This window comes from Dermochelys coriacea, chromosome 4 (assembly GCF_009764565.3).
Source record: "Dermochelys coriacea isolate rDerCor1 chromosome 4, rDerCor1.pri.v4, whole genome shotgun sequence".
NCBI lineage: Eukaryota > Metazoa > Chordata > Testudines > Dermochelyidae > Dermochelys > Dermochelys coriacea.
Window position 1 is genome coordinate 81760440 of NC_050071.1, and position 25991 is coordinate 81786430.

At 40.4% G+C, this 25991-nt stretch overlaps 1 protein-coding gene across 6 annotated transcripts in view; it reads left to right on the top strand.

Moving 5' to 3' along the window:
* Positions 1-25991, top strand: part of STOX2 (storkhead box 2) — a 225417-nt gene that overhangs the window by 127083 nt on the left and 72343 nt on the right. For 2 of the 6 annotated variants that reach the window (XM_043513578.1, XM_043513577.1), the window contains exon 2: positions 14929-15092. The exons of the other annotated variants lie outside the window; for them this stretch is intronic. The gene's annotated coding sequence lies outside the window, so the exon portion shown is untranslated. The remainder of the gene's footprint in view (positions 1-14928; positions 15093-25991) is intronic. 6 annotated transcript variants of the gene reach the window in all.

The window sequence follows — 25991 nt, forward strand, 5'->3', positions numbered from 1 at the left end:
TTCCATCCCTCCTTCATGCTAGCTGAAAAAGACTCCAACTTGTTCATAATACAGTACCAGCAGTAAATGATGTGGAATGACTGTTATTAAAGACTGTTATCACTTTTACCATGTCAACCAACTCTTCACAAACCAAAAATTGCTCTATTTTTCATCAAATTGTAGAAGATGTGATTCTGGTAATTTGAAAAGAGTGGGGAGAGGCTCCTATTAATTTAGCAGGAAACATTAAGTCCTGGGAATTGTTGCAAATTCATAACTTATTTTAAATTTCAGTCTGCAGTTATGATTTTCCAGGAGTACCAAACAAATAGATCTTGATTCATAGATACTAAGGTCAGAAGAGACCAGTATGATCATCTAGTCTGACCTCCGGCACAACGCAGGCCACAGAATCTCACCCACCCACTCCTGCAAAAAACCTCTCATCTATGTCTGAGCTATTGAAGTCCTGAAATCGTGGTTTAAAGACTTCAAGGAGCAGAGAATCCTCCAGCAAGTGACCCATGCCCCATGCTACAGAGGAAGGTGAAAAACCTCCAGGGCCTCTTCCAATCTGCCCTGGAGGAAAATTCCTTCCTGACGCCAAATATGGTGATCAACTAAACCCAGAACATATGGGCAAGATTCACCAGTCAAATACTACAGAAAATACTTTCCTGGGTAACTCAGATCCCACCATCTAACATCCCATCACAGGCCATTAGGCCTATTTACCATGAATATTTAAAGATCAATTAATTACCAAAATCATGTTATCCCATCATACCATCTCCTCCATAAACTTATCGAGTTTAATCTTAAAGCCAGATAGATCTTTTGCCCCCACTGCTTCCCTTGGAAGGCTATTCCAAAACTTCACTCCTCTGGTGGTTAGAAACCTTCGTCTAATTTCAAGGCTAAACTTCCTGGTGGCCAGTTTATATCCATTTGTTCTTGTGTTCACATTGGTACTGAGCTTAAATAATTCCTCTCCCTCTCCTATATTTATCCCTCTGATATATTTATAGAGAGCAATCATATCTCCCCATAACCTTCTTTTGGTTAGGCTAAACAAGCCAAGCTCCTCAAGTCTCCTTTCATAAGACAAGTTTTTCATTCCTCGGATCATCCTAGTAGCCCTTCTCTGTACCTGTTCCAGTTTGAATTCATCCTTCTTAAACATGGGAGACCAGAACTGAACACAGTATTTCAAGTGAGGTCTCACCAGTGCCTTGTATAATGGTACTAAAACCTCCTTATCCCTACTGGAAATACCTCTCCTGATGCATCCCAAGACCGCATTAGCTTTTTTCACAGCCATATCACATTGGCAGCTCATAGTCATCTTATGATCAACCAATACTTAAAGGTCCTTCTCCTCCTCCGTTACTTCTAATTGATGCGTCCCCAGCTTATAACTAAAAGTCTTGTTGTTAATCCCTAAATGCATAACCTTACACTTCTCACTATTAAATTTCATCCTATTACTATTACTCCAGTTTACAAGGTCATCCAGATCCTCCTGTATGATATCCCGGTCCTTCTCTAAATTGGCAATACCTCCCAGCTTTGTATCATCCGCAAACTTTATTAGCATACTCCCACTTTTTGTGCCGAGGTCAGGAAATATTTTTGTTGGTTTGTGTGTGTACAGCGAAATCAATGCTTATCAACATTTACAGATAGATATTGAATCCTTCCAAGCCTATAGATACTAAATTCTGTTCCCCTGATTATCAGCTGGGAATTTATATTCTTTGATATTGTGATGACCTTGCTCTACCATCCATAAGCCTGTGTATAAATAATATTTTGGTCTGGGGTGAAACTGAAGTATTTTTAAAAGATTTCCCTGTGATCAGTGTTTTTAGGAGTGAGAGCTGCATAGGTGTGTGTGTGGGGGGGGGGGAATTAAAGCTGCAGAGAATAGTTTAGTGGCCTAAATTAAACATCAAGTCTGAAATACCTGCAATGCCAGCTTCAAATCCAATGCTTCTGCACTTCCGTTTTGAAGGTCGTGGGTAGATCCACCAGTTAGTAAAGGTACAATAAAGTCCTCAGTTACAGCTAGCCCTAGGTCCTATTTTCAATTTTGATTTTATTAACACAAAGGTTCAAACCAAGAGTTAAGTATGAGATAGAATTAAGTTCCCTGCCTCATTGTAACCCTTAATATCCTACCTTCTGTACTGATGGGGTGTGGATCAGCAAGAAGGTCTGTGCTCAGTGGCTCCTGTGCAGTAGCCTGTATGACGCTACAGGCCTTGGAACACTGCAGATCAACTTGAGCCTTGGAGTTCCTTCCCTGACCAAAGGCCGTCATCCCCTGCCAAGTTTTAAGTCCCTGCATGGGTTAGAAGTTAGAACTTTTCAAAGAGAACATCACCAAAAATTTTTAATAGGTCCAAAGCAACATATTTTACCCTTTTTTCAGAGTAGCAGCCGTGTTAGTCTGTATTCGCAAAAAGAAAAGGAGTACCGGTGGCACCTTAGAGACTAACAAATTTATTAGAGCATAAGCTTTCGTGAGCTACAGCTCACTTCATCGGTTATATTTTATATTACTACTTTGTTCTCAAAAACACATGAACTATTTTGGCTGAAATTAAATTTAAAAAAAAGTAGTTCAGCCTGAAGCGAACACTGAACATGGAAAATTTCACCATGAGTGGTTTAAGTTTGGAAAAGTTATAAGCAACTGAAAACAGGGTCTTACAACGGCAAGTGTCAGGTAGCCTTAATAATAGGCAGTGCTACCAGGCCTGCTTGTAATATATATTTATTTCCATTATAAATAAATATTTTATGTATTATATTTATTACAATGGAAATGGTGACAAATTCTAAGAAGGGCCTAAGAATTAGACCCCTGATCATTGCAGAGGGACCCTCATGCTGATGTGGGGTCCCATGGAGTCAGTGGAGCTCTCAACAAATGTAACGGTCTCTCTCTTGGAACAAATAGTAGGACTGGAATTGGTTCCTATAGAGGAGCTTATCATAAAAAGTAAGTCTGGTTGGAAAATTTTGACAAAAAACAAAAGCAAATGTTTTCATGAATAGTTTTTCTGTTTTCCAACCGGCTCTACTAAACGTCTAGCAACATATTTTCTGTGGAATTTTTTCCCCTTTATTTAATTTAAATTTAGCTTCAATCTAATGAATTAAATTAGTCTAATAAATGTGATCCGATAGCCCCTAATATAAAATTCAGGCATCTTTTGGGAATTATTTTTTTAAACATGTCCTTAAATATCTGTTTACACAAGAGACTGAAACAGCTATGTAAATAATGCTCATTTTAAAACATATGCAGTAGCTGTTCACCAGCTCTATAATCTGCCGTATTGGCCTATTTATCATTTAAAAAATATATTTTAAGAAAATGTGTTCAATCACATACATTGCAAAATCTGGATGTGTTTGGTTTCATTTTCAGTAATAATGTGTGAGGGCCCGTAGGACTAATTTCTTCCTCTTTGATAAGAAAAGGAAGCAAGTAAAATTATGGCTGACTTGTAACTAAGAGTATGTCTTCACTACCAACATGAAAGTGCTGCAGCTTTAAAAAAAAAAAAAACACACCTATGTGGGGACTAGCTACCAGCACTGGGAGCATGGCTACCAGCACTGGGAGCACTGTCTACACTGCCACTTTACAGCACTGAAACATGCAGCACTCGGGTGTGTGTTTTCACACCCCTGAGCGAGAAAGTTGCCGTGCTGTAAAGTGGCAATGTAGACAGGGCCTAGGCATACTGCATCCCTGCTGTTGCCCCACCTGTACACCTTAGCCTTCTCTTCTACACATGCACCTTGTGTCCTTCCTGATGTTGTTAAAAGCTAATGAGGGGTGTTAATGCAGCTTGGAACAGAACACCTGAGTAACTTTCCACTCAAATTCAGAAGGCTTGCTTTTGGAGGAGGAGAAGTAATTGTGGCACCTTAGACTCTAACAAATTTATTTGGGCATAAACTTTCATGGGCTAAAACCCACTTCATCAGGAGGCAAATATCAGAGGGGTAGCCGTGTTAGTCTGGATCTGTAAAAGCAGCAAAGAGTCCTGTGGGTCTATAAGGTGCCACGGGACTCTTTGCCGCTTCATCAAGAGGGTCATTCAGCGGACAGATAGAGAAACTGAGGCAGGGACATTCACCATTAATGGAGAGGGCCAGCACAAGGCTGGCATGGAGGGTTGTGAGGGGGTCAGGGAAGAGTCCTGGGCAGAATTACTGATGGTGTGGGAGCAGCGTTGTAGCCTTGCATCCTGGCCCCAGGAAATTTTGCCTCCCTAACTCACCTGTAGATTTCAGCCTAAGTGATTTAGCCAACTTGGCATATCTGCATCAAGGCCACAGCTCCTTTCACCTGAGGATTTCTAAACACTTTACAAAGTTTGGGAAATAATATAATGCTTCAATCTAATATACAGATGGGGTAGAAATCCTAATGTTGATGAATACAGTCAGAGTAACATATAGTCCAACAATACAATATATCCAATCATTAGGAATTATACCATTTTACCTAAACAATTTTCATTTTTATGTTCAAGAAATGTACTAGAGTAAAATGAAAAATGCTTAGTAGTAACTTGTATTCAATTATATTGGGATAATTTTTAAAGTAAGATTTAATATTCAAACGAAAATTAATTAGTTACGTCAAGAAAAAAAACATTTCACTTTTATGGATCATCCTAATTCATTCATTGGTTCATGGAGTGGAGGGGCCATGCCTTTCAAGGAATGTCACTAATTCACACAGTGACCTTGGCTGCTGGTTTTTTACATTTGGCTTGGTATTAAACCAAAGTTGTATACATCTGAATATTGGCAACATACCTGAGGAATCGCAAGAACATATTCCACCTAAATTCAGTTATAATTTATACTCAATATACTGGTTTCAAATCTGCCCATTTCAGATCAGAAGCATTAAACATGGGTATTATATTAATGTAAGGGATGGTGGTAATAGGGTTGCTATTTAGTCTTGAGGATCGAAATTAACAGTTGATCCAAATAATTTAAATCAGGCAAGCAGAAAACCTTATTTTTTAAATCATTGATTTTAATCTTGTATTGCATTTGTGATTTTTAGTTATTTTTCTGAAGAAAGGTTGATTCTCATTTGCTGGTATAATTTGGTGGTACTTTTTGCTAGCCAAGAGGGATACATTTTATATGTATGCATTTATTTAAGCATTTATATAGCTTATACATTTATTCAGATTCTTAATTTTTGCACTTCTGTTAAAAGAAAGGTGAATGATTCATTTCTTAATACTGGATGATTAATTTTTTTACTCAGTTGTGTCCAGCTGCATTTGGATGGAAATTGGAAGTCAATTATAAATGCATAAATTATCATCTTAAAATGGTTTTTATTACTTAAATAGAAATACTTTAAATATGCTGGATACATAAACTAAACTTTTGTTTTCTTATCAAAATGTTGTGGTTTTTTTTTTTAAACAAACCGATTTATTAAACAAAGGAAGTATTATCTGAAGTTAGTGAATTCAACTAATTGTTTCTGGTCACCGTGTCCTTCAAGATTTGAGAACTAGTGGATCTCATCCTCTCACACTATTTTTATTAATAGATTGAAAGAGGGAAACAAGCTGCCTGCCTTTTCAACTCCCAGGCAGTTTCTCAACTTTGAATGAACTAGCCATTAAACTGAACTAGTTGAATAAACTGAAATGAAGAAAATATTCTCTCTGCATCTGCAGAAGAGTCTGCTTCTATCCAAAGCTGGTTGGGCGCTTCCAATAAACTCTGGGTCCAGGTGCTTAGCCAGTAACTTCCACCAGTTCAAGGGATTGACTTTTTCTTTAAAACTTGGCAGCAAACGTGTACTGCTTTAATATATACATTTTTAATTTAAATGATTTTCATAGAATATAGTAAGTTTTGACCTTAACATAGGTCATCATCATTTCATATTTAATTTTAAATAGGTTTATTTAATGTATTATTAAATATATTTAATTTAAAATAAAAATTGTTTTTTATTCCCCCTGAAAGTTAATGTTGTGACAGTTTATCATTACATGACATTATATGTTTTGAAGCAGAGGAGGAATGACTGGAAAGTTCAAAGTAGGACTGAATTTCGGGCAGGTTAAATGGATGGAAGTGGGGAGGGACATTCCTGCTAATCCTTTGGAGGGCCATACTTTTGAGAGCTAGGAGAGTTTTTTGTGGAAGCACAAGACCCCAAGATAGGGAATTCTGTCGTGGTGGTGGTGATGGTGATAGTGATGATGATAGCTTTAAAGGAGGGACTTTTCCTCTTACCAGAAATAAATTGTGGCACTTGTGTGCGTTAGGAGGGAGTGGAAGGGTTAGCCTTACATAATATGTCAGAATCCTGTGAAAATCAGAGTGGCAACTCTGTGTTGCTGTTTGTTGAATCTGCTTGTTTTGGGTGCCACCCACACCTCTTTTGGAGATCATTTATCACAAATGTGGAAAATACACAGAGCTGAAGAAGATCAGAGGCTTTACACACTTTAAACTCATAGCCTGCTATCAGCCCTCCCCCCAAATGCTTCACATAACATTCCAGAATCTTCTAATCATACATATTAATAGCATGGAGATAATCACTCATTCTCTATTTGCACAGCAGGTTGTGACGTTCCCAAAGGAATGTTTTATTTTCATTTTTATTATTTCAATCGCCAATTTCATTTCCCACCTATCCCCTTCTCCAGCCAATTTCTTTCCCCCCACCTTTCTCCTCCTCTCCCCCCCTCCCCGCAAAAAAATCCTTCTGAAACCTAGGCCTCATCTTGGAGGGAAGGCTTGGAATAAACTTATGTTTCCTAGTTAAGTATAATGTCGTCAACTGATTCATACTGGGCATCGGGTTTGGTGTCCTGATGCTACTAGATTCCACCTCCTCCAGTTCTTCTTAAGTCCTCATGCAAAACTTCATTTGATATTTTAGGAAATTTCCTGTGGAAAGACTGCAGGATTGGAGGGCCTTGTTCTCTCTCTTCCCCCCAAAGATCCATTTTCATCACGCTGACGGTGCTAAGCACTTAATAGGATTGGGTCCCTAGAGAGATGCAATTCACCTCAGTTGCCATAGGCCAGAATTTTCCAGCACTGCTCCTTGGTAAACATGAACCTAAAAACTCAAACTCTGCATGGGATACATGAACTGAACTTGCCATTTTTGGTTTGCCGACAACTGAGGAGGAGACTGAATTTTGCTGGTGTTGCACAACCATACGTCAAATGGAAACAGACTTTCCCTGTCTGACTATAAATGATGATGCAGAAATTCAAAATATACAACAGTGATGTGAAGTAAATAGTGTCACTGAATGCAAGTGCATAACAGAGGTAAAGTTGCTATATATACTCGTATAATTATAATTTTATCCTTTTTAAGGTTAAAAGTGCAGGTTGCCTCTCTTTAACTTGCATCTTTATGTTGACTAGTTTTTTATAATGTGCCCATCACCATAGTATCTGAGCATCTGTGTATCAAATATTGCATGTGGAAATGAAATCTTTATGTATTGACATGAATATGTTCTGTTGATGTATGGATTGTGCACATGCCCAGGTGTTTAATTTAGACATTGATGTCAGTAATTACAGTCAGTGTTGTAGCAAAATTTTCTTATCAAAAGAAAAACATAAATGTTCGGGAAAAATAGTGAAAGTAGCATGACATATGCAGGGTACAAAACAAAGTACAAAAAAATTACAGCAAATTAAGGCGCTTTATATAAAAATAAGCTTAACTGGAAAACACAAGAATTCAAACCCAAAAATCTGAAAACCAGTCACTATTTCTTTCACCTGTAGAAATGCCGTTAACCACCATGATAAAATTAGGTTAATCACAGGAGGCTGACTTCTGTATGTTCCTGTTTCTGGTCTGTCTACTTTTAAAACTCTGTCTTCATAGTGTGTACTTAATTAAATACACAGAATAACTCCAAAGTAGATGTATTTTGATTCTATACCCTGCATCATTCTGATACATATTGGAAGTTTAATGTTTGCTGCTCTGGTTCTTATTAAGAATATATCAAATACCCATAAACTTACTTACATATGTTTTACTGATTTTTTTAAAAAAGTTTCTGTAATCTTAGATAGTGAAGTGAATCATAAATTCAGCAGCTGACCTTAGAAGTGGCAATACATTGGTGAATATTTTTAATGTTTTCTTTCCATATATTGGCTTTTCGATTACGGCACTGTGATTAGAGGTTAAAGTTGAAAAAGATCTATTGGATCAGTGGGTCTGATTTTCCAGGTACTCGCATACCAATTTAATGCCATTGATTACAATGAAGTAACTCCCAGTTTACACCAGCGTGAAAGGAGAATTAGGCCCATTAAGTCCACACCTTTGCACATGCAGGATATTTCCCCCCAGAAAAAGTACCAAACAGCAAATTCACAGTTCACTTGATCATGGTCTGAAGGCCACGAAAGATCAACTGCAAATGTTGAAATCAGCAGACTTTTAATGCGGAATATGTGTAGAATCATTCCTCATTTTTATCTTAATTTTAAGGGCCAGATTCTGATATCATTACTCACATTGAGCAGAACCATACTCCAGGAGGAGTACCACTAAAATGAATGGTACTGCTCTCAGGGTAGGGTACTACTTAATCAAAATCTGGCCTTAAATAAGTAAATGGTACCATAAAGTGATAACCCTTCCCTCTTATGAATGAGCCATGTCCTGCCATTGATTTTGTACACAAAACTCCCTGTTAATTTCAATAGGGATTTTTTTTTTTACGGTGGCAGGTTGAACCAGAAATTAATGTATGAGTAAAATGAGAGTAACTGTATAGTTTTGGAGGCAATGAAGGGCTAAATCCAGTGTTCAGTTGGAGTTTGTTCTGAGCAGGATTTGTTCCCTAATAATTATTCCCATGAAGTTATTAAAGTTAAGAAAAAGTCACCAGTAGGTTTCTAAAAGACTTAACTTTAGGGTATTTAACTTACTAAACAATTAGATTGTGGTAAAACTACTCTACTATAGTAAGCAAAGCCTCAGAATTACAAACAAAAAGTTTGTTGTATTAATCCCAACAGGAAAACTGTGTGAGAACATTTCTTTAAGATTTTTTCTACACTTCTTCAGTGATGAAAGGGGATAACTTGTATAATCCATTACAACCCCTTAGAAGTGATCTCCATGGAGAAGTGCAACTGCCTAGTCAATACTTTAGGTGTTAGGATAACTTGTTTAATTCAGCACTAGTGATAATCCTGAGTGTGTAAATATTCAAGGAATGTACCACAAAGAAAGCAAATGTCTAAAAGTTGGAACTTTCAGTAGAAATTACACAATTCTGAAATGGAGTATTAAAGTGCAGTGTTGGCAAATGTTTACATTAAATGATTTCACTAAGATATTACCGTGAACAATTATACCTGTTTTATTGCATGCACATATCTTCAGCTAAAGTTAAGAGGCTTACACATTTAAATTGCTTTGCATTTTAGGAAGTTAGAGTTGGATTGAAATATATTAAGCGCGTGGCTTTTCTGTGTAAGAGGTTCTGAAGAGTCAGCTCCTAGAATTACAGGGATTTTTTTTGTTCTGATTACTTTTACTTTTTGACTATCTATTTTTGTGTGTTGTCTTCAAAAGACCAAAGCCTGTTGGATTTAGTTTCCAAAGTGTTGAAGTTTGTAGTTTATGTATATTTTTCTCTCCAACATCTGGACATCCACATACTGAATTTGGAGGGGAAGGGTGGAGTGAGGGAGGTTTACACCATACAGTCACATCGTATATTATTTATGTACATTTTATTTATGAGAGCAAATTCTTCCCCCTCCTCTGGAGCCACAAAGCACCCCGACAGTAGCAGTCCTGGTGCAGTTCCGTTGCCCTGAGGAGAGCGACTGGACGCTGGCACCACGTGCATAGGGAGGGTATGGTCCTCGTGTATCACTAAGCCCAGACCTTCAGTGACGTCTTCTGCTCTGCCATGACAAGGTGGTTGGGACTGGGCTACTGCATCATCTGGATTTCATAAATGTAGCATATGGGAGTAGGGCCATTAATTTATGAATCCTCTTCTGCTCGCTGTGTTCTAAGTTGTAGAACCCTCCTGAAACCAGAGTAGCAGTATGTATTTAATGAGACCTGGCATGCTTGTCTATCATTAATGACCACAGTTATTTGGACCCAGCTGTGCGCATATGGGTTCTTGGTATTGTTTTTGTTGTGTGAAAAGCAAAATACACGACACAACAGAAAAGTATGGTTTTGTTTTCTTTCTGTAGACTCCATGTAGCTGTAAAGAAGGTCATGGTTGGCGTGACCTCTGTATAGCTTAGTAGAGCGGAGATTCTTAAATTTTTTTCATTGCATTTTAATAGTCAGTGTCACATTGGTGCCTTCCCTCCTCTCCACAATTGTGCAGACACCTCTTCTCCTGTTTGTAGTCATACAGCATCCTGTGGCAACTTCAGAAATTGTTTACATGGAAAAGTATTATTAGGGAAGTATTTTTTAATGGATGTTCAGCTTCTCTTAATAGAGTTTTTAATGCCGATGCTTTCCAGTGTTTGGTTTCTTTTAAGTTTAAACTCAGCTCTGTTTCTGAGGTTTCACACCCCAGCCTACCAAAGTTCTTCTTTTCCTTTTCCTTTTCTTTTCTTTTTGTGTGTCTGAGAATTTCGTAGTCTCTTTTTTTTCCCGTGCACGCACTAGCAGGATACATAGCAGAGCTCCTAACTTCTGCTCGATATTGGAATTAGAGAGTGCAAGGGGCAGGTAGTTTGGCATGGCAGTCGGAGGCAGGGATCCTGGGAACTTTTTCCAGTGGGCAGTCATGGAGCTGAGGGAGTTTTAAAAAAAAAAAAAAAGTTGTTCAGATTGTCAACTGGAAAAAAGGCAGTTCACAGTTAAGGCTGAAACTTTTTCCAGTAACTGATCTTCCATGCCAAGATACAAGTTTGTTGGATGTTCTGTTTGTTCATCTGGATTTTTTATTTATATTGTGTGCCATTTATGCTGCAAAATGTAGGTCCAACTTTGAGAAACAGAGCTCATAGTTTTGCTTTAATTCGGAGTCTCCTCAGTTTTTTTAGGGAGAGTGGTCAGACTTTTAATATTTGAACTAAAATATGTAGCATACAGTGAACAGAAAATCACTATCTGCTGTAGCAAAAAAACTATTCAAACAAAGATTTTCAAAAATTGGATTATAAAGTCAGGCTTCTAAATCCCATATTTAGGCTTCTAAATACAATGGGAACAGCTGGAAATGTAACACTTTTTAAAATCAGGTCACTTATTCTTGGTCTAAATGTGCAAAAAGGGTCAACTGGCCACAGATTTAGAACAGAGGATAAACATATAGTCACTTGTAACTCAGATCTTCCTGATTTTCAGAAACAGCTGGTTAAAGGGGTTCTGTCAAGTACGTAAAATCCAGGTCTGCTGCAGCATTTTCCATATTTTTGAAAGTTCAACTCCCTTCATGAGAATGATATGCTGCCATGTGGTATTAAAGGCCAACCCATCTTAAATTATACATCTTCCACATTTTCCTCATCTGGTACCTCCTAACCTCCTCTTAAAAATCTATTGGAAAAGACAGTGAATGCTCAAACAGGTTTCTTATTGTTATATTTTAATTTTAAATATATTCTTTAAAAAAGAAACAAAGCTGACCACACTTAGGCCCTGATCCAACACACACTTATGCTTCATTTGACTCCTGTGAGTAACTCATTGAAGTTGATAGTACTCCTCACATGAGTAAAGTTAAGCATGTATGTAAGTGTTCGCAGGATCATGACCTAAATCAGTAGTTGATTTGTTGTATGAAATGTCTCTAAGTTCAGGCTAACGCTCTAGATTGAAAACTTACATATATTTACAATCGGAATTTCCCAGACTTGGATGCCAGGCTCTGTCTTCACTGATCTCAGTTAGCTTGCACAAACTATCATGTGCTTATGTTCACAGGCTTACTAACAAATATTGGAGTCAAAATGTGAACACAAACCAGTCCTCTAGTTTTAGGACATATTGTGACTTGTGAAGTTTTTTTTATGTTGTGTACACGCACATGCTCCATTTTATTTTATTTTTGCATTAATCTTGATGCATATTAAGGCTATTGTGCAAATTATTTATTGCCATGAGTAAGGGGTCAGCAGAGCCCCTTATTGGTGTGAATTGCCGGCTTACTTTATAGAGCCCACCCAGTTTTTAGTCACTACTGACTTTCGCCAGATTTGAATTAGGTGATCTAGAAATAGCTCATTAGCAGCCCTCTGAACCATTCAGTATTTTAATAATGGCTCTTAAGATGATGTTGTTTTATTCTTTAATACTATTATTCCTATTTGTATGCTGTTCTGTGTCCAATTAATAAAATATACAAAGAAAAGAAATATCTTGATTATCAAGAATAAGGAAAGCAGAAGGAAATTTTGCTTTTTTGAAAAACAGCCCCCAAATACTATTTTTTACATCTAGAGGTGAAATAGTTCTGAACTTATCCATAACTGTTATTAAATAGCACTAAATTTTTCCATACATCATAACTATTACCAGACTTTGCATATGCCTGAAAGAATGCTTCTCGTTATTTTATTACAACAGTACATTTAATTTAGCTTACTGAGGGATGTTTGGTGATTGCATTCATATATGGCGTTATCTGGATAATTTAGTCTTCTAAATTAGAATTACAGCAAGGCTAGTTTTTATTCAGAGCTGTAACAAGTAGTGTGAAGTTAGAAAACAACATAGAGATGGCAGCAATTCAATGAATTACAGACTCTGTCAACTTAACAAACTGCAGTAGAACCTCAGAGTTATGAACAGCAGAGTTGGAAACTGACCGGTCAACGACTCACCTCATTTGGAACCGGAAGTGTACAATCAGGCAGCTGGAGAGAGAGAGAGAGAGAGAGAGCAAATTCAGAACAGCACTGTGTGAAATGTATACTTCTAAAAAAATAAAGGGAAAGTTTAAAAAAAAGATTTGACAAGGTAAGAAAATGTTTCTTTGCTTGTTTCATTTAAATTACGATGGTTAAAAGCAGCATTTTTCTTCTGTATAGTAAAGTTTCAAAGCTGTATTAAGTCAATGTTCGGTTGTAAACTTTTGAGAGAACAACCATAATGTTTTGTTCAGAGTTACAAACATTTCAGAATTATGAACAACTTCCATTCCTGAGGTGTTCATAGTGCTGAGGTTCTGCTGTAATACAACAGTGGAGGGGCCAGTTCATATTAAGTTGAAATAAAGCCAGGACTAAGCGTGGATAGCAAAACACTGTGTCACAGAATACCATGTTGCTCATAAAACAGGTTTGTTTGTGTAGTTGATTTGAAAAGAAGTTTAATTTCCATCAGAATTACTTTTATTGTATTATTTACATGGTGCAAAAAGTGTACTCAGTGCTGTTTAAATAGTTCATATAACCAGCATAATTATTTTTTTTTCTTTCCCCTGCTGCAAGTCCTTAGATACCTGCACAAACTTTCAGTAATCAAAGATGTTGCCTTACGTTTCCACTTGATTTGTTTGTTGCATTACTTTCAGTTTCACAGGTAGGGCAAAGAACTTCCCAGCAAAGTATAAGATTCCTACAGTGTTTTTCTGTTTCCAAGATTGGTCTTGGATGAGTTGCTTTACTGAAGAGTAATTAATCACCAGCTATGAGATGGAACAAGGGCGGCTGACATACCAGACAGGAGCAAAGTTGTCTGGTCTGTTCACTCCCTGGCAGAATGGGATGTGTCTATAGAAAGGATGTGATGTCTATCTCATTTTGGTATCCGTCTTATATGCGTTTCCCTATCAACTTTGCTGCAGGTTTTAATAGATGGTTTTCAAATCACAAGAGAGACTGCACATGGTCTTTGAAGGCACCTTACTGCCTTCTTGCTCACTTTGCAGAGACACGTTGGGAGGGAAACAGTTGCGCTTTTACCAATCAGTCCACCACATATTTTGCTCTTGGTATTACCATCCCTTACACTGTCACTGCTGCAAATGGCTGCTACATAAATGCAAACTGTGACTGGAAACCTATTTGGATCTCTAAGACTTTACATAGGGTCATTTCCACATCTGAAGGAAGGATTGCATGTTAAAAAATGTGGGATGGGGTTGTGGGGGAACTAAATGCGACACCTGAACAACATCTTTTACATGTAACACAAGGGTGTTCTTGCCTCCCCAAGGCCTGAAGGCCATAGTCCATTTTAGTGAATATGATGCTTGCTTTATCTATTATAGGAACATTTAATAATGCAGCCAAAGTTTTGGACCTTTGGCTGTTTCCATTCTTATCATTTTATAAATTGTCCTTGAAGTCCATATTTTTTTTTGACAGATCACCAATCCAGACAATCAACACTTTAAAGCAATCTCCAGTCAAATAACTACATTGATAGAAAATATCAAAGTGTGGCCGTTAAGACCACTAATAGTTAAGACATGCCTACTTATCCTTTAAATACAGGGAGGAGGTCCTCATCCTCACTCTGCCCCTTGACACTGAGCAAAGGGATCAGAGTGGTGTCAAGGGGCTTTAAAAGCCCCGGATCTGCCTGGGTGAGGATTCCTTCAGTGCAGAAACCATGAAGAACAGCCCTAAAGCTGCCTTCCAAGAATGCTTCATAAACCATAGTACCAAGGACAGAAGGGGTAGAAGTGAGGCTTCAGTATGCTGCAGTGCCGAGATTCCAAGAACTACTGCGGCCCATAAGGAAGCCTGGGAAGGCTGCTGTATAACTAAATTGTGTTGGGAGCCGCAAAGCAGCCTGAGGTTGGGAGGGTGCAAAGGTGGCTGAAGGGCATAAAGCCCACCTTCGCCCACCTCCTCCCGGGTTGTGAGTTTTGTGCCGCCTCTTCAAAGCTCAGCACAGAATCTCACCCAGTATAAATATTAACCATTCTCCATTTGCAGGCAGGGAGAAGAAAAAGGAGCATCTCCCAAGATGCCAGATGTCACTGCTTCTATGGGAAACTCTTTAGACATTAAAGCAAAAAGGGCAAGAATGTAGATACCATGTTGGACTTGTAACCTTCATATAAAAAAGCCAAGGCAATTCGCTTCATTGCATAACTAAGGTAACTACTGTATAATGATTATACTGATTATAATGCATCTCACAGTGAAATGTATTGCTAAGCTGTCATGTTAGCATTATTGTCACATATGCCATCGCTTAGCACCATATAGCTTGATCACACCCAAAGCTGTAAACTACTTGGAGCCACATAATTAGCATGATCTTCAGGCAAGATATTGTTAGCCATTGTCAGAAATGGCAAAGAACAAAAATCTGTGTGATGTCCTTCTGTCCCTCACAGAAAACGTCAACATTGACTGTAGTTATCTGGTTCAGCCATCTCCAGTGAACACTTATTCAACAAATGTAATTCTTTTTTTGTGTTAGTACATTAACCACTCTCAGACTTGTGACTTTTATGAATTGTTTATTCTAAATCATTTCGTGTATTTTAGCATTTTGGTTGGTTAGGTGTCTTTCTTTTGAGCTTTGTGGTATGGCGAGGCTGCTAGATGTAGACTAGCTTGTTAGGTTTCACATGGATTTCACAGTTTTATGTGAGAGGTGCTGGGATCCTGGATAGGCACCTTTTTATGAATATGAATGTAAATAAATATGAATGTCTTCTGCAGACATATTTCAGCCTGTAATTGCTCATTAATTTTCTCCATGACTTGCTTTGAATATTCATAACTCTTATTTTGCATTTTGTGCTATGTTTGGCTACCTATGTGCCATAAATGTTTTGGCTTCCTAGCCAGTGACTCCCAAATAGGGTTGCCAACTGGGTTTGTGTGATTAGACAAACACCCTTGCCCCGCCCCCTTCTCTGCCCCGAGGCCCCGCCCAGCTCACTCCATCACCCCTCCCTCTGTTGCTCGCTCTCCCCCACCCTCACTTACTTTCACTGGGCTGGGGCAGGGGATTGAGGTGCAGGAGCGGGTGTGGGCTCTGGGCTGGGAGGTGAGGCTGAGGGGTTCAGAGTGGGGGGGGCTCTGGGTGAGCTTGGGACATGGGGTTGGGGTGCAGGCCGGGATGGGGGGTGCAAGCTCTGGAAGGGAGTTTGGGTGCTGAAGGGGACTGGGGCAGGGCATTGGGGTGCAAACGCTGCCCTCAAACTCCCATTGGACGCAGTTCCCAGCCAATAGGAGCTGAGGAGTCGGCTCTTCCTCCCTGGAGGCCTCAGGGACATGCCAGCTGCTTTTGAGAGTGGCGCAGAGCCAGGGCAGGCAGGGAGCCTGTCTTAGCCCCACTGCGCTGTTGGCCGTTCAGCACCTAAAATCTCCCGGTTTGGCTTCAGTAGCCTCTGGGAGATATGGCATGATTCCGGGAGACTCCCTGCAAAACCGGGGGGTTTGGCAACCCTATTCCCAAACGCACGAAACCTTTCATGATGGCCCCGTGAGCCCTTCAATATGAATATTTGCATAAGCATTCACCACATTTTCTCTTTCTGCAAACATTTTTGTGACCAAAATCTAGTCACTCATTTTCTCAGAAATCTAATAAAGTGTGATGTGAATATTATAAAAGAAAATTTGCATTTTTATTTGCATGAATGCCCGCAAATGCTTTCACACTATTTTTCCCACTGTTAGTATTGAATTCTTCGAAGACTGAGTCAGCCACTTCATTTTTCTCTCACACTTTTTTTTTAAAAAAAAGAAAAGGAGTACTTGTGGCACCTTAGAGACTAACAAATTTATTTGAGCATAAGCTTTCGTGAGCTACAGCTCACTTCATTTGATGCCTTGATGAAGTGAGCTGTAGCTCACGAAAACTTATGCTCAAATAAATTTGTTAGTCTCTAAGGTGCCACAAGTACTCCTTTTCTTTTTGCGAATACAGACTAACACGGCTGCTACTCTGAAACTTTTTTTTTAGTAGGTGTTTGGCTGAGGCAGTGTCCCAGAAAACATAGGAGCTAGTTTTCTAAACAACTTGAACTTTGGGTGGGTATGTAAATAAGATTTACACATTTTGGTTGGTAAAACCTTTTTGTTTTGAACCTCTGTGAAGGTGCTCAAAATCAGGAAAATAAGTATGTTGTGTTCTTTGAAGCTAGGTTATCTCTATCTTCTTATTGCACACTATAGAAAAAACCTTCTGGTGTTCCCGTAAATATACTGCAACTACTGTATTGCTACTATATATAGTCGCCGTATTTCTGTTGGCAACTTTACTATGAAACATATTGGGTCTGGGTCCTCTGGTCCAGCAGGCACTCACACAAGCTGACACAGGTCTGAAGCAGCTCAGTTCTCTAGTAACTATCATTCTGTCATTTTTAAAAAAATCCCTCTTATTATTTTCATGAATTATTTCTTTTCAAGTAATATATTCATAAATTCCAAGGCCAGGAGGCACCATTGTGATCATCTAGTCTGACCTCCCAAATAACATAGGCCTTAGAATTTCCCCAAAATAATCCCTAGAGCAGATCTTTTAGAAAAACATCCAATTTTGTTTTTAAAATAGTGATGGAGAATCCACCACAACCCTTGGTGTAAGCTCCTCCAATATTTAATTACTCTCACCGTTAAGTATTTATGCCTTATTTCCAGTCTGAATTTATCTAGCTTCAACGTCCAGCCATTGGATCATGTTATACCTTTCTGTGCCAGATTGAAGAGCCCATATTAAATGTTTGTTTCCCATGTGGGCACTTATAGATTGTAATCATGTCACCCCTAAACTTTCTCTTTGTTAATCTAAATGATCTTCTTGAGTCTTTCACTACAAGGCATATTTTTAATCCTTTAATTGTTCTAATGGCTCTTCTCTGAACTCTCCAATGTATCAACATCCTTCCTGAATTGTGGGCACCAGAACTGGACATAGTATTCCAGTAGCGATCGCACCAGTGCCAAATACAGCTACATGGTGAAAGGGGGGACCAGATCGTCCAGAGAAAACACAGGACTCCAGGGAGAAGTGAGAGATGCAGCCCAGATCCAGCCCCCCAGATTCAAACATATCTTAGCCCTACTCACATCCCAAACAACCAACTTCAGACATTCCTTCAACTTCCCCAGCTCCAACACCAAATATACCCAAGATGTCGGATCTGAACATGGATCTCCCAAACCAAATGTCCACCCAAAACCCCAGCTCTGAATCCCCCCACACACTCCAAAGTTCCAGTTGCACGCCCCTTCCCAACACAAACAGCCTCATTATCCCAGCTCCAGCTATTCCTCTCACACCAGAGCCCCTGCTCTGAACCCTGCCAGATACACCCAGCACCAGCTGCAACTATCCACTCACTCTTGGGGTTCAGCCTGGACTCCAAGCTCTGAAGCGGAGCTGGGCTCTAGCACCTGGCTCCAGCTTCCTGAGCCTCGCTTCTCCCTGACTGAATCACACTGACCCTGCAGCAGAGGCTGCTCTTCTTGGCAGAGTCTGTGGCACTCGCCTGTCCCTTCCCCCTGCTGTCCCGGGCAGCCCTCTCTCTGGTCCTGGGGCAGAAGTTCATGGACCCAGGACAGAGGACAAACCAGGCAAACAGGCCCCTGCTCCTCCCAGCAGGAGTCTGTCCACCCAGCCTGTAACTCGGGCCCATGCTGCCCCTTTACCCACCCTGGAGCTGGTCACTGCTTGAGGGGCCAAAGCAGCCTCTACTCTGGGCTCCTGGCACTGGCCACGGCTCCTCTGCAAACAAAGATCTCCAATCTTGCAATTTTATCTAGAGATGGTGAGATGTGAACTCAGCCTGACCTCTGGTGGAGTGAGTTCCAAAGACATGGACCCTTCACTGGCTATGACCTGGCCATGAACAGGAGTTTAGACCTTGGCTCCATAAGCTGAAGGGTTCCACTTGAGCTTAGCAGGCCTGGTGTGGAGCAGAGATTGATCGATTGTATTTCAGTAGTGCCTAGGTGTCCAACCAAGATCAGCAAGCCATTGTGCTCGGCACACAAAATAATAGACAATCCCTGCTCTGAAGAGCTTGCAGTCTCAATAGACAAGATAGACAAAGGGTAGGGGAAAGGAATCCAACATACAAGCAGAGCGAACAGGGAGAGGGTTGACGTTTCTTTTTAAAAATTCCTTGGGTGGGTTTTATTAGGAGGGGATTATCTAATTGGAAAGGCAAAGGAAGGGACAATAGGAGAAGAGAGAATAAGGAGGGGAGCATGAAGGGTAGGTGGAGAGAGGCTTAGGTAGAGAGACTGTAAGAGGGGATAGGTGAAGGTTGGAGCAAACAGTCCTGAGAGAAAACTGTAGAGAGCAGTTTTATGACATTATCGGTGTCTGATGGTCATTGCAGAGGTACCTTGCTATTGCTTCTGATAGCTAGAGTTTCTCTGGGGCTGGCTCCTCCCTGGAATTTCTTTCTTCTCCAAGCCCACATGGCTCAGAGAGTTGTGTGGCGGGGGGGAGATGCATGAGTCCTAGTGTTCCAAGTGAGGGAAGCCTAGAACGTGTCTAGTCCAGTGGTTCTCAAACTTTTGTACTAGTGACCCCTTTCACACAGCAAGCCTCTGAGTGTGACCCCCCCCATAAATTAAAAACACTTGTTTGTATATTTAACACCATTATAAATGCTGGAGGCAAAGCGGGGTTTGGGGTGGAGGCTGACAGCTCGCGACCCCCATGTAATAACCTCGTGACCCCCTAAGGGGTCCCGACCCCCAGTTTGAGAACCCCTGGTTTAGTCCATTTAGGACAGTGAAGACTATTTTACTGGTTTCTTTTAACAAAATTACTTCCTTTGTCATCTCTCTGGTGTTTCTTAGGTACCTTTCCATTCCATTAACCTTTTGGTCCATGTTAGTCACTATAGTAGACAGCAATTTGATTTCTCTGTTCAGTGAAGTTGGAGTATTTTTTTCTAATTTATCCCCTCATTTTTAAAATTTTCCTTGATTTCTCTAAGAAAATTTCCTTATTCTGACTCTGGAGTAACTGGACTTGCAATCCTATGGTAGGCACAAAGAGTCCTGTGTTTGTGCACCAATCGCTTTTTTTTAGTCTTGTTTCTGTTGTTGGCATATAGGTGTTGATGTTGGGGCCTCCCTGTCAGTTTTCCATACGTAATGCTTATATGTTTTGTTAGTGAAATAATACAGCAAAGGAGAAGGAAGACCCAGAACATTGAATAACATTTAAATGAGAGACCTTCACTTGGAATTTTGAGTGCACAGGAATGGAGGATTGAGACTTGAAACTTCTCTCACTTGTTTGCAAAAGGGCCATTACCATTACAAACCCTTTCTTGTGAGATGCTTCTCTGGGCCGTTAACTAAAATTCCTCGCCCTCCCCCCTTATGTCTGCACTGCTGTCAGAGGTGTCATTGCAGCACGTGTAGACATACCTGCACTAGCTTTAAGCTAACTAGTGAGGGTATTGATAGCTGTGAAACCATAGTAGCCTGGGCTGTACAAACCTGCCTAGGAACCTAGCTAGGCTGCTAGCCCTTGCTGAAGTCTGTGCTGCCATGGCTTCTCTATGTTTGATGCTCACATACTAGTTGGATTAAAGCCAGATCAAGTATGCTGTAGTCACACCTCCAATTGCAGTGTAGACCTACCCACAGACTCGGATACAATTCAAACCATTTTGTTCTCCAAGAAAAAGAAATATTAAAAGAAAAAATGTGCAAGGAAAGATTCTTATGTCTCAGTATTAAATCTTTGTCCTGACTAAGAGAGAAATGGAGAAACTGTTTAAAAAAATAATAAAATCTGGAATGTATTGTCCTGTTCGTTGCGAGAAAACTCTGCATGTTTTTAGCATTAGGTCAGCTTTCCCCTCTCTAATGGTTTAGTATTAATCTACCCAGTACCCTTGCTAAACAGGAGTCTGTCCTACAAGAATATGGACAAATAATGGCTGAACAAGCATAGATTGCACTAGCTGGGAGGAAGTCCTGCATGCGTGCACATGAAGTATTTCTGCACAGGGAGTTACACTGCGAGTGCAAGAAGATTCTCTTTCTCCCCCTTCCTCCAGGTGGTCCCAGGCAGGGAGCAGCTATAATTTGGCTATTTGCACCACCTGAGCACAATGGGAACTGGCTAGTGCAGGCATTAGTGTTCCATACCCACAGATAGGATGGGTGTAGGCAGGTGAGACCGTGGCTCAGGTCCTGCTGCACGCTGGCAAGCCCTGGAAGGCTGCGCTGGGAGAAGTGCTACAGGAGCTTCTGGTGAGTGCAATCCTGCCACTGCTCCAGGGTTGCATTCAAGTGCAGATGTAAAACAATTTCACTTTCCTAAATGTGAAGATGCATGTAAGTAAATGGACAGTTATTTTGTTTGTTCGGTTCCCCCTATTTCCCAGCTGTTCCAACTTCCTGTGGGAGAGACTTTTCCACTTCCTCCTACTGCAGGGCTTCTACCTGCAACCACAAAGAAAAGCATAGGGGTCAATTGGGCAGCTGTTAAGTATTTTTTAAAAGAAAACCATGCATGAATCCCTTACTTCCTTCTTTAATTCTTCTTTTCCCTTTTCTTCCTCTAACTTAATTTTTTTCCCGTTTTTACCTTTTCTATTTCCCTAATATTCTTAACTGCTTTTCCTCTTAGAATTTCAAAAGCTGCCACTTTGCCTTCCTTTTTTTTCCATAACCCTTTAGATCTCTCTTCTCCATCTTCCCATCTCATTTTGGAACAATATTTTCCCTTTCTCATTATATCATCTACTCTTTTTTCCCTGTTTTGTGTTCTTGGCCTCTTCTCATGCCTGTTCCCCCTCCCCCATTTCTTCTTGATAGAAAACACTGCTAATCATCCTTACTTTTCATCTCCTTTTCCGAATCTTAAGTGAAGTCTTTCTGATCTCCGTGTGTGTTCTGTGGCAGTATGTGCCAGGATTGGGACAGAGTGAGACTGAAAGCGGACTCACTGAAGCAACAATCCAGAAACTTCTTGAAAGCAAAGTTAACTTTTTGATTCATTATTTCCTAAGAACTGGCAAGCTCTCACCACCTTTGTAAGTTTCACCTACTTACATTTTGAACTTGTTTGTGAAGTTTAGTTGAATAGGAAAGCAAATGGGATGTGGGTTTTAAATGTATTGTTCAAACATATTTAACTTTTTTTATATCTGGTTTGAGTCGCGTTGTTGTTTTTGGTCAACATTTTGCCTTTTGTCCGAGAACCAGGCTAGTAACATCAGCAAATGGAGGAAGCCAATGTATCTAAACAGTTGGCAGTTTATTTTGGCAAACCTCAGGGCCACATTCAGTGCTGACTTGTACCCATGCAGTCTTGTGGAATTGTACAAGTAAATAAGCACAACATTTGATTCGAAGGCTAGAGAGAGCATTCCTGACAACAGTTGCTTGTGGCACTCTATGCTATTTGGAAAGGTCTCGTCGTATGGTCTTTTTAACTCCATAGAAGCCTTATGGATTGCTGTAGTTCTGTGGTAACTGGAGAAGCAGCAACACATTATATGATGTGCGGGTTAATTAGATCCCACAGAGATTGAGACTTCAGGCCAAAAGGCCCTGTGTGTTTTGCCACCCGAGCAGTTTTTAGTGTAATTGCCTCATGACTCTTGACCTGTATTGTTACTAGATACATGCACAAAGGCAGCCTTTGGACCTGATCCTGCAGTATGTTGACTACACCTTATGAATTGTCATTCACCATTAACACCTAGGGAAATCGGCAGGAGTGGAGTACGCTCACCACCTCATGGGAGGCGGGAAGCGCCCTGAGGAATTTCTTTCTTTCTTATACATTAGTAGCATCTGAATGTGCCAAGTCCAGGGCAGATGTGCAAGGTAAGCCAAGTCCTTGACCAGAAGAACTTTGTCATAAATGACAAAGATGGATGAAAGGTGAGAGAGGTGCACCAAAATTTACACAAAATATGATGTCCGCCAATCAAGAATTTGTCAGCCAAGCAGCTCCTGCCTTTCCTGGTGCTTATTTAAAATAGATACTCTTTTTATGCATGCATTTACACCAAAAACATCATTTTTTTGAGTTCATAAAGATCCAATTGGGTTGAACCTCCACATAGATTCTTTCGGTTTCAATTGGCATGCCAAATTTTTAAAGTAGCATTCTAAACGTTATAGATCACAATTTCCTAACTCAACAAGTGTTATAGCCAACACAGGCGAATTCTAAATTAGACCTTCCTTGTCCTAACAGATAAAGAGGAACTGATCACACAACTAAAAGTTAATGGTAACTTAGGTACAAGTGATCATGACTTGATCACATATATAATGTGCAAGCAGAATAAAGTCCACCCTAATGCTATATATACTTGATGCTTTAATAGGGCCCATTTCACACCTAAAAACAATTCTGAGCCAAATCAGCTGGGAGAAAGAATTTAATGAGAAGAATGTGTGAATAATAATTGGGATAATTTAAGAACACTTTACTACATGCCCCAAAATTCACAATCCCACAACTGAGGAAGGAAGGCTGTGCTTGTTTAAGAAATCAACCTGGTTTAGAGGGGAAATTAAGGCAGCTGAAAAAAAAATTTTAAAAAGAGAAAAGGGAAAGTTGATAGTAATGAATATAACTCAGAAATTAGGATAATTGATAAGGGAAGCCAAGGGACACAAGGAGAAATCTATGGCCAATAGAAGTCAGGACAATAAGAAGGAGTCTTTAAAAATAAGTTAGGAACATAAAGAATCCTGACAATGGTGTTGGACCATTGCTAGATGGAAATGGTAGAATTATCTTTACTTTTCCACTGATATATCTGGAAGTTGCTATTAAAAATAGACATTTTTAAATCAGCAGGTCCAGATAACTTTGCAGCCAAGGGTTTTAAAAGAGCTGGATGAAGAAATTGCTTGATCATAAATGTTGATTTTTCAATAAGTCTAGGTGCATTATGTAAGTTCTGGAAGACTGGAAGAAAGCTAAAGTTGTGCCAAATTTTCTAAAAAGGGTAAATAGGGTAACCTGGGTAATTATAAGTCTATCAGCCTCACATCGATCCTGGGAAGAATAATGGAGTGGCTGATACAGGACTTGATTAATAAAGAATTAAAGGAGGGCAATGTTATTAATGCAAATCAAGATGGATTAATGGCAAATAGATTCTGTTGAACTAAGTTAATGTCTTTGAACCACGGCCAATGGGAGCTTTGGGGGAGGTACCCACAGGCAAGAGCAGCGCATGGAGCCCTCTGCCCACGCCGGCCGCTTCCCGGAGCAGCGCGGGGCCAGGGCAGGCAGGCAGGGAGCCTGCCCTGGCCCTGCTGCGTGCTGCTGCCATCCTGGAGCCGCTCCTGGTAAGCGGCGCCGGGCCAGAGCCCAAACCTGCATCCTACACCCCAGCTCCCTGCCCTGAATCCCCTGTCGCACCCCTCCTGCACCCCAACTCCTTCCCCTGAGCCACCTGCTGCACCCTGCACCCCTCCCTGCACCACTGCCCTAAGCTCCTTCCCACACTCTGCACCCCAACCCTCTTCCCTGAGCCCCCTCGTACACTCCGCACCCCTCCTCTGCACCAACCCCTTACCCTGAACCCCTTCCTGCACACTGCACTCCCTCTTGCACCCCAACCCCCTGCCCCAGCCCTACATTCATGGCCCTGCATACAATTTCTCCACCCAGATGTGGCTCTTGGGCCAAAAAGTTTGCTCACCTCTATCATAGAATCATAGAATATCAGGGTTGGAAGGGACTTCAGGAGGTCATCTATTCCAACCCCCTGCTCAAAGCAGGACCAATCCCCAACAAAATCATCCAAATGTGATGCTACGTCCAAAACAGGTAAAGCGATCCTGAGATGCATAAACAGGGAACTCTCGAATAGGAACAGAGAGGTTGTTATCTGTGTATTTCACAGAGGAGCGGCCTCTCCTGGAATACTGTGTCCAGTTCTGGTGTCCACAATTCAAGAAAGGTGTTTATGCATTGGAGAGGTTCAGAGAAGAACCGTGAGAATGGTTAAAGGATTAGAAAACATGCCTTGTAATGATAGACTCAATCTATTTAGTTTAACAAAGAGAAGATTATGGATTAAGATTATGAGGTGGCCTGATTAGTCTATAAGTATCTATATGGGGAACAAATATTTAATAATGGAATAGTCAGTGCAGTAGAGGAAGGAATAACACAATCCAGTGGTTGGAAGTTGAAGCTTGACAAATTCAGACTGGAAATAATATGTAAATTTTTAATGGTGAGAGTAATTAACCATTGGAACAATTTACCAAGGGTCTTGGTGGATGCTTCATCACTGTGCATTTTAAAATCAAGTTTGGATGTTTTTCTAAAATATATGCTCTAGGAATTATTTTTTGGGGAAATTCTATGGCCTGTCTTTTACAGGAGTTCAGATTAGATGATCACAATCGTCCCTTCTGGCTTTGGAATCTCTTAATCTATTGCTAGGGTAGCCAAAATTCAGGTCTTTGCAGGGTGTTTTTCATTTGGATTAGAAATGAGTGAAACAGTTAGGATGTTTTCTTAGCGTAACTTGTTTCTTTGCAGAAATTTACACCCTTCCTGATTCCATGAACAGCAGCGAGAACAAACAGTGTATAGTCAGCCCTCTTCAGAAGAAATCCCAGATAAGGCATGCCAGCCCTTGTCCCAAGAACAACTTTTTTCCTTTGCTTCTCTCCAGGGACCCTAGAGACTCTTTCTGCTCACTCACTGTGTTTAACACAGAGCCCTCTTCCAATCCCCAGCCACTGCATTTGGAACCAGGAAAACCCTGTTCACTCAGTCTTCCACAGCCTCAAGACCCCAAAAGTCTTGTCTTAGCCTTTGTCTCCTGAGCTTCAGCATTCTCACAGCCCTTTTTCCAGGACTTCACAGTTCTCCCCAGTTGAGGCTTCTTTCCCAGCTGGCTCCTGCTCCTTGAAATTGCATCCCGTTCAGGTGGCAGATGTGGAGACCCCCAGCCCACCCGTTCCCCTGGTCTGTGTAACCTTGAATCTCTACTGTCTGCATCCCTGCCTAAGAGGCAGGAAGTTCCTATACACATGACTGTGAGCAGGCATGTGACCAACAACTA